The sequence below is a fragment of the Dicentrarchus labrax genome, unplaced genomic scaffold (assembly GCF_905237075.1).
Source record: "Dicentrarchus labrax unplaced genomic scaffold, dlabrax2021, whole genome shotgun sequence".
Lineage (NCBI taxonomy): Eukaryota > Metazoa > Chordata > Actinopteri > Moronidae > Dicentrarchus > Dicentrarchus labrax.
In genome coordinates this window covers 2,637,712-2,647,263 of record NW_026136701.1, presented here as the reverse complement: position 1 = coordinate 2,647,263, position 9,552 = coordinate 2,637,712, and the positions used below count along the sequence as shown (strand labels likewise).

Here is a 9,552-nt window from a genome sequence, read left to right as displayed (position 1 = left end):
AGGCTAACAACTCCCGCATCGTTTGTCCCACATTCAAAAGCCTTATATCCACGCGTTCGGTGAATGGAGCTGAATCTCCCTATAGGCCACGCCCACTTCCGCCTACATTTTTTTTTCACTAGAGCGCAAAATGTCCAAAAACTACATTTTCGTGTTCCATCCATGCACTTTTGTCCGATTTGCACAAAACTTTGCACCTAGCATCTGGAGACCGTCCTGGCAAAAAAAGTAATTTAAAGTATTTTGATATTTCAAAAAATAAGCATGTTATAAAATTAGCACTTTCTGTTGATTTTTCGTCAGAAAAGGAAGTGGACCATTTCTCCACAATTGTATGTCCGATTGACACCAAGCTTGGGTCCATAGTTCCCCATGTCTTGATTAGGCATCATGCACAATCTTGAACAATTTGAGGCCACCACCACAAGGTGGCACTCTTTCAAAGTCAAACGTTTATATCTCTGTGTCGGCAAGTGTGATTAAAACGAAACTTGGTAGGATGATTGCCCATGGCTCCCTGAAGCTCCTCTAAAAAGGAAAAAAAATCACGCCACCTGGTGGCGCTCTGGTGGAAGATAATTAGCTGTGCAGAGACCGTAATAGTTATGAATATGAAATTCACAGGACACGTGTAGACTGGTGCCTGTAGCTCACATACCAAAAATCGTGTTTGTCTTGGCTGTTCAATTTGTGACTGTACGTTGAAGGGCGTGTCCGTGGTGTGCCGTCAAAGTTGGCCATTTTGAATTCTGTGGTCATTTTCGGTGAATTTTCCCCTTGTATTTGAACGAACCCCTCCTAGGGAATTTCTGGGATCTGCTTCAAAATTGGTCGGTACAGTCACAAAATGGTGCTGAATGAACGCTGTTCAATTTGTGACTGTATGTCTAAGGGCGTGTCCATGGTGTGCCGTCAAAGTTGGCCATTTTGAATTCTGTGGTCATTTTTGGTGAATTTTCACCACACTTTTCTCACACTCTAAAAACAATTGTCTTGGCTCAATGAAGAAAATCAATGCAACAGTTTCCATCTCTCATTTTGAGTTGTGACAACACAGGATGAAATTATGTTCAACTAATGAACTTTATTAAGTAAGGCGAATTAGCTTTTCATCTACAATGAAAGATATTTTTAATTACCACCTACTTAATAATTGGTAGCATAAACACAAGTTTTTAAGTCAATTACTTATAAAATTAAGTTGTTCCAAATAGTTTCCCCACATTATTTAAAAGGCATTTTAAGTGCCATGTACTTAATAACTATAATAATGTTTTTTAAGTTGACACACATTTTTAAATTTTATGTAATAAATTAATTAATTCGATAACAAAACTGTTTGGCAATTAACTGTTTTTATTTTGAACTGCAGTTTAACAGTGTTTGAGCACACAATATTTAAAAAAACATTATAGGAAAGACCTTTTAGATAAATTTTACAAAAAACTGTAACAAACAGCAGCAGACTGTCACTATCAATGTACATTTAAGTTCCAATAGCTCAGATTCCCGTCAGCAAAGCGCAGCACCTTGTGATAGCCTTTCTCTCCAGGATTTTGGTTCCCTCGACCATGATGATTGCTGTCATATGGTCAGATTCTGGGGCGATGGCAGTAGTTTTCATCAGTTGTCTATTGAGGCCTGCCTCAAACGCTTCTGTGTCCTTGTATAGTAAATTAAAAGAAAAAATACATTGATTTATTAATACATTGGAAGTATTTTCCCATGCCATTGCTGTCAACACCTATCTGAACAGACCATTGTTATGATATTACAGATTGAGGTGTGGCCAGAGTGTAATATACTTAAAACTTGGACAAGTTCTGCCCTGTATATTTACACTGCACAATGTAGATTTCCTTTTTCTTTCAAGATGTTGATTTACTTACTCTGAACTCCTTGAAAACGGTCCTTTTCCTTCCTCCGTGTACTTCAGTTGTATTGGGCTATTTAAGAAAAAGGAAAAAGAAAATAACTAACCAAATATAATCTGAATTGGTAACTGTCAACAAAGATAAGCCTAATAATTTCCATACCTGGAGAAGCATGTCTTTTATATGTCTGATTGTCACTCCTGTAGCTCCTGTCCTTGATGAGACTACATCCATCATTTTTGTTGTGCAATGGTCAAGTCTGGCCATTTTCTCTGGAATTCTTTATTTATCTGTAGATCACACAAATGGAAGAATTCAGTCTTGCAGACAATTAGCTATACTGCATTAATTCATACTAAAACACATTAGCTGGAGAGGAACAACTCCTCAACATATGTGAACTCTGACATACACTGGTTAAAAATGCAGGGCACTGAAATGACCCACTATCACTGACTGCCATTTTGTTCCACGTAGTCGCTCTCCATAGGGGCAACTTGGAACCAAACACCAGGCAATAAGATGGGCCAGTCAAGTACCCTGCTAAAGCATTACATTTTATGCAGTTTAATATATACAAACAGCAATGTAGTTTACAGCTAAACACATAAGAAGCATCATGCTATTCCTCTCCATGGCTCAAATAAAAAGCTCTCTCAAGCTGACCCGATTTGCCAAATAAAACTTTTTCATTCTTATCCATTGCTATGCTACACTGAAGGGTAGAATGGCTAAACTACGCTGCTGTAGGACCTTGTCCTCGTCTTCCTCTACAAGAGACGCTTTATCCGTCTCTTAATTCAACAATCATCATAGTATTTTGATTATGTTCCACCAGGAGAGTTTTACCCATTTACGAGTGTATTATTAATCTTCAGTGATTAATTACCTTTCTAATTAAATAGTAGTGTAACCCCTACACTGCTAAATATGACTAGCCTTAACTATGTTTATTACTACAACATATTCCATCAACTATATAAACAGATGTAACCTAACCTTCAGTCACAAGTCCACAACTGGTCAAATCACATTGAGAATATGCCCAAATTCTTGCAAGAATTTATTTGCAAATAAAATGATACTCACCTCAAAAATGTCCTTTGTAGATCGTATTTGCTAACACAGAGTCTCAACTGTCTGAATTTGCCCATGCATGTGATAGGTGGGTGGGTAGGGGAGGGGACTTGAAATGCTGAACTCAAGGTGGAGAAAAATTAAGTTATCAAGCAAATTATATTAAGTTAATACAACTTGACTTTTGTTTTGAACCAATTAATGCAGAAATGTTAGTTCAAATTACTCACAATATTAAGTTGACGTAATTACCAACATTATTATATCAACACAACTCAAGACATTTTTTGCAACTTAAAAGGTCGATCTAAATCAATATATTAGAATTTTTAACTTGCAACCATGCATTTAATTAAGTGGTGATAATAGGGCCACTGAGTTACTTTTTAGAGTGTGCATACTTTTAAAATGCTGGATGAGGCTGTTTATCAGAGAGTAAATGTTCTGTGAATATAGCTTGTGTTCAGGTCGTTAAAGTTAATATGTTAAATAATATATAAAATAATTATCTTAACTTTAGAAATTTAAATTACATTTTTATTTTCCCCCCTAAAGCTTTGAGGACCCCTAGAGGGTATCCCGACTTGCAGCTTTGACATGTTTTATCTACCATAGGAGGTGCTTCTTTGAACATGGGGGCACAATGGTGGGGGACGAAAACAGCTCATTCTAAGGTAACAGTGATTATACACTAATGAAAACATACCTATGAATATTATATTCCATTTCTAACAATTGGTCCTCCATAATGCTTTAATAGGAATTAATTGAATTATGTAACAGTTCAAGGCTGGCAATAAAAAGGGAGGCCACACACAAATATGTCAATCAAAAAAGTAATTAAATCAAAATATAAAACTGTACCTGCATTCTAACTGTGTTATTTCATATAGGTGATACACAACACAGTGAAAACTATGACTTCATTGCCAAGGTTCATTAACAGACTACCAGTTATACAAACCTACTACTGTACATATCATAATCTTCTGGACATTGCAGATATTCTTTATACTTAATACTGTAAACTTTTGCACATTCCTGCACAAACTGTACATTTTCTATTTAAAATAACAGCCATATTCTGCAGATTGTCTATTATTGTCTTTATATTATTTTTTCATAAATTATTGTTAATTTTCTATTTTTCTATTTATGCTTCTTGACTTGCAGTCCTCTCTTCCTTGTCCTGTGTTTATTGTTATGCACCAATATACAGAGGCAAATTCCTTGTATTTGAAAACCTACTTGGAAATATCATTCTGAATCTTCATCTGTGACTGAAGAACAATTAAGATATTGAAATGATATTCCTAAAGGCTGGCAATACAACAGATCCCAAAAAGAGGAATAACTAATGCAAACCCTACAACGTATAAACTTTGATCATACGGCTCCTTCCGCCATGTGTTGAAGCATCCTTGAGCAAGATACTGAACCCCGAATTCCTGTGAATGTGTATGAATGCGTAAGTTTCTGTTTGATGTGCTTAGCCATTGCTGGGTGAATGTGGCATGTAGTATAAAAGCACTTTGAGTGGTCGGAAGACTAGAAAGGCACGATACAAGTACAGGTCCATTTACCATTTAGCCAGAGAGTGAGACTCCCAAAAGGGCATCTTCTATACCTTTCTGGGAGCCTCACCCAGATGGGCAGGTAAGGCACACGACCTCCTTGCTCCACCCACCAGCCAACCCCAGTATCTGTAAAGCAGACAGCAGAGCAGTGGGCCTCGTCACAGTTACAGAAATCAGCTAAAATAAAAATGAAGAGCTAAACTAGTTTTTAATAATTTAAAAAAAAAGTAATTCTTGTTAATTGCAACTTGTCCACAAATGAGGTGAGATAAGTAGCCTAAGAGCAATGTGGGGGCGTCCATTATGTTAATGATCAGATCACCTCCTCACGAAACAACAGTATTCATCAGGTTGAAACGATTTATGACATGTTTGTTCAAATAGTTTGTTGAATCTGACTTGGCACACAGCAAACCTCCCAGAGAAAACAGTAAGGAAGGCAATCATTGCAGAGGAATCATTGCATACAAGGCAAAACACACACCTAAATAAATACTAGCTCTCACACTTTCCTTTCCAAAACCAGAGCAAACACTCAAACAATCTCTCCCTCTTTAAAAAGACCCCAACAGCTCACTTCAAGTACAACGTCATATTATTTTGATTATGTTCCACCAGGAGAGTTTTCAAGGCCTCCTCTTTCCCTTTGACCTTTTTGACCCAGGAGGGGAGGTGAGACTGTGTAAATCAGGGTTAGATATCCCTGAAATGTGTTTACATCTCTTTTAGTCTGACAGGTCCACCTCCAGAGAGAAACTCCTCTGGAATCCACATCTGGCATTCTGACACCCCCTCCTCTAAAGTGTAAATTACGATGTTTTCTTTTGATAGTGGACATTCCAATCTAGGAAGCAGTAACAACAGTTGCACGGATATAGATTTAGTTCTGTTGGAGTATTATGGTAAAATTTCATCTCCTCCTAATTAACAGATTGCCATCCAGCATGAGAAGGTCGCAAGTGTAATGTTTGTCTGATGTTTCTGTCCTCTGATTGGACTAAGTTACAAAATCATGTGTAAAATGTCTGAATGTTTGATGGAGCCACAGTGCCACCTTTTGGTAAGGTTCTGGTATAGTTGTAAGAGGACTTTCAAAACGAACTTTGTTTCATAATTGTGTATTATTCCAAATAGTAAATGCCTGATACATAATTTTTGTAACAAGGATTAAGCTAGCACTATACGAAATATGTACAATCCCTCAGTGCTGCTTTATATACATGTTTGATGATTAATGATTTAATGATTTTAATCAGTTCCACTTTTCCTTTACATTAAGTACTTTCAGTTATGTTATGTTAAAACATGTGAACTATGTATTAAGTCATGGTGGGTTCTGTGAACGGTGAATTATGATCTCGAAACTTTAAAACACGATAGGAATAAATTATAAAGTTACAAATATCAAAATATCGCTAAAGGAAGTGGCGCGTGCGGTCAGCTCCTCTCGTCCAGTTCCGCCTCCAGAATAAAAGATATAAGAGATAGACTCCGGTCTCTCCCTCTCTCTCTTACTCTTCTGATCCGGCCGGATTCACACACATAAAAAAGGGCTGTTGTCTGTCTGTAAGCTTTGATTCCCATCTTTTAAGTTTAAGAGAAATCAGTTCTAAAATTTACTCTCGTAATATTTTAAACTTACTGCCGCATCGCAAAATCCACCATCGCTCCTGAATCACCTAATAGTAATAATTCATATATTGTCCACATATTCTGTTACTTGTTGTTGTTTGTTTGCCTTATCATTTCATGCTATTTACTCTGCATTAGTTTAGTTAATAAACAATATAACGGTATGTCCTTGTCGATGCCGGTTTGATTTGATTTGATGCGGGGAAATCGATGAATCGTGTAAAAGAAATCACTACTTCAGAAATATGAGATTAAATATAGATTTTGAAATTTAATAAATTGATTTGAAATTGATTTGATTAGATCTGTAGAATAATTTCCTCCGGATTACTCCAGTAGCTAAACAACGGAGGTGGTGCCCCATTTACGAGTGTATTATTAATCTTCAGTGATTAATTACCTTTCTAATTAAATAGTAGTGTAACCCCTACACTGCTAAATATGACTAGCCTTAACTATGTTTATTACTACAACATATTCCATCAACTATATAAACAGATGTAACCTTCAGTCACAAGTCCACAACTGGTCAAATCACATTGAGAATATGCCCAAATTCTTGCAAGAATTTATTTGCAAATAAAATGATACTCACCTTGGCTTGGCACACAGCAAACCTCCCAGAGAAAACAGTAAGGAAGGCAATCATTGCAGAGGAATCATTGCATACAAGGCTAAACACACACCTAAATAAATACTAGCTCTCACACTTTCCTTTCCAAAACCAGAGCAAACACTCAAACAATCTCTCCCTCTTTAAAAAGACCCCAACAGCTCACTTCAAGTACAACGTCAGCAACTATTGTTGAGGTGGCACACTGAACCCCCGACTGCTCATGCTCAGTGGGCCACATATTGAATGAAGGATGCTTATTCAAGTCTTAAATTTAAGAGTAAAAGCTTTCAGGTTGCAGTTCTGACATGTACATTACTGCAAAAATCTCCCAACTTTTGTATCCTTGAAATGGGTGCTTTGGGGTTATCTGCGTTTTGGATGGATGCAAAAAATCAGAGGAAGAGGCTGGGGTTTGGACTGAGGAGCCTGAGGATGCAGAAACAGCTTTAGGCTGCACAGCCCACACAAGGCTGGCACAGCGGCTTCTGAAAAGTGTGAGTGGGTGGGTTAGTGTGCATATTTTGGGTGTGCACATGTGTTTGTGTATATGCATGTATGGTGTGTCTTTGAAGTGTAGACATGTGTTAAGACTTTCTATTATGCAGCAACTAACATGACGTTGTGTGAGGGCAGCATCCTTATCTACTGTGTTGACTCCTCTTAGAAGCATGAAAATAGAGGATAAGGGCATATGGTCAGTGTGAGTGTATGTGTGTGTCCAAATGCGTATCCGTCAGTTTTGGTTTTTGTGTTTTACACTTGACCATGCCCTACAAATGTCAAGCAAAGCACGAAAGATAATGCCACAAATCAATAAAAGCTTGGCTTGGATGGTGGCAGACAGCCTCAAGGAGACCTGTGTTTTTGGACACATCTCAACTTCTGAACCTTTTCAGGCCTCGCTGATCAGAGCCAATTTTCTATGTGGCTACACCAGAGCAGCTGTGAACACAGCACATTGGATGTGTGAACGTGTTTAGCCAGTGGATCAGAGAGCAGCAGTCCGAGCCAGACAACGGGCTGTCACAGATCTTAGGAGAGCAAGGACTGGAGGAAAACCTATTCAGTGCCTGCAAACACAAAACACAGCATGTGGGACAAAGACATCTCTTAATTGCTTATCCTTGCAAATTAGTTGAATGCTGAAAATAGGCCTCATCAACAATGGATGGCCACAACAAATTGTCGACCTTCCATGTTCCCTTATCCATTGACTTCCTTACATGGTAAACAAGGTACTATCTAGTCCTCTTTTTCTGATATTGTAGAATTATGTGACAGAAGAAGCAGTTGGGTGCTCAGGGTCAGCGATAAATATAATATGTAATATCTGCTCTGTATTCATCTCTATTCGACTCGTGAATCACGGATACTGCCCTTCATAAGGCTCACTTCTGGAAATTCTTTCACAAGTGAAGTCGTGTTAAAGTAAAAGATTAAAAGATGCTTTTACTTTGAAAAGGAAGTTTAAACTGCAGTGAAATATGTGGATATGTCTACCAACAGATCCTTTTGCTGGGAGACGCGTGTGGCTTGCAGTAAAAATAGGCGAGACCTTGACTCTCTAGTGAAGCTTCACTGCAGACGCAGCTGAGTGTACGTGAGGCGGTGTTATCATGGGAGCTGAAATCAAATTCAAGACGTTCCACCACGCAGACACGGGTGGTGTGAACAAGCTGAAAAACTCCTCTGTTTGCCTTCACTTTCAGTTTACTGCCTATTGTTGATGACCTAGAACCTGTTACCATTATGTGAATACAGTGAATCTACTGCTTACAGTCCGTGTTTATCCTGCAGATGAGAATACGGTACATTTTCTGAAAAACACTTTTTCTGTCCAACCCTCTGTAGATTTTGTGTCTTCTCTCTCTCTGTCTCTCTCTCTCTCTCTCCCTCTGTCTCTCTCTCTGTCTCTGTCTCTGTCCCTTTCTTCTCACTGTGTGAATGGTGTGCTTAAGTTTTACCCTTGTGTGTCTGTGTAGTCTGTCATCTTCCAGGTCTCCATGGTGGAGAGGAGGTCATGGGTCTGTTTGGCGATGCATGGAAGTTGCTCTTCATTCTCCTGGATCCATTCATCATATATGTTTCCTGATTGTCAATTTCCTGGTTGTCCATACTGTTGGATTGCTCTGTACACAAACACATGAAAAACTATTGCATGTCTGTCCTCCGTGGGAGAGAGAGATCCCTCCCCTTTTGGTCCTTTTGAGGTATCTTCCATTTTTTTACTGTTCAGGTTTTTCTTTCCTTATCCATCATCTTATGTCTAAGGACAGAGGGTGTCCTATGCTGTACAGACTGTAAAGCCTTGACTGGATATAACAACTTGATCACAAACAGTTGCATATTTACTAGGGATGGGGCGGATCCGATCCAGTATCGGTATCGGGACCATTATGAGCGTAATTCACGTATCGGAATTTCCCGATCCAACCTGCGCAGTTTTCCGTATCAGATATCCATGAGCCATGTCTGCGTTAATGTTGTCTGCTGAAATGACTCCACAGGTGATTCCTGCCGGCCAGTCTGCTAGCTGGCTGCAAACTGTGGAATGGATTTGCTGAACGGAGGTGCGGCTCAATGAGACACGCCTCCGCTCAGGAAATCCATTCCACAGTTTGCAGCCAGCTAGCAGGATAGCATTGAGCAGCATTGTGGCTAGCCAACATGTCCGCTGTGTGGAAATACTTTACACTGGAAACACCGCAGAGCAAGACAGCAAAATGCAATGTTTGCAAAGCCGTAATTCAGAGACGCGGAAGCTCCCTCGCGTCGT

At 38.9% G+C, this 9,552-nt stretch overlaps 1 long non-coding RNA gene across 4 annotated transcripts; it reads right to left on the bottom strand.

The window, feature by feature from the left end:
* Positions 1-1,338: 1,338 nt before the first annotated feature.
* LOC127370265 (uncharacterized) lies at positions 1,339-9,288 on the bottom strand. Of its 4 annotated transcripts, none has more exons than XR_007886180.1 (5): positions 4,535-9,288; positions 2,964-3,069; positions 2,037-2,164; positions 1,841-1,946; positions 1,339-1,663 (listed from the first exon to the last, which is right to left on the bottom strand). It is a non-coding gene; the product is annotated as an uncharacterized LOC127370265 (long non-coding RNA). The 4 variants fall into 4 exon arrangements; XR_007886178.1 differs by having other exon boundaries at positions 2,964-7,846; positions 8,741-9,288; XR_007886177.1 differs by having other exon boundaries at positions 2,964-9,288.
* Between the last annotated feature and the right edge of the window lie 264 nt (positions 9,289-9,552).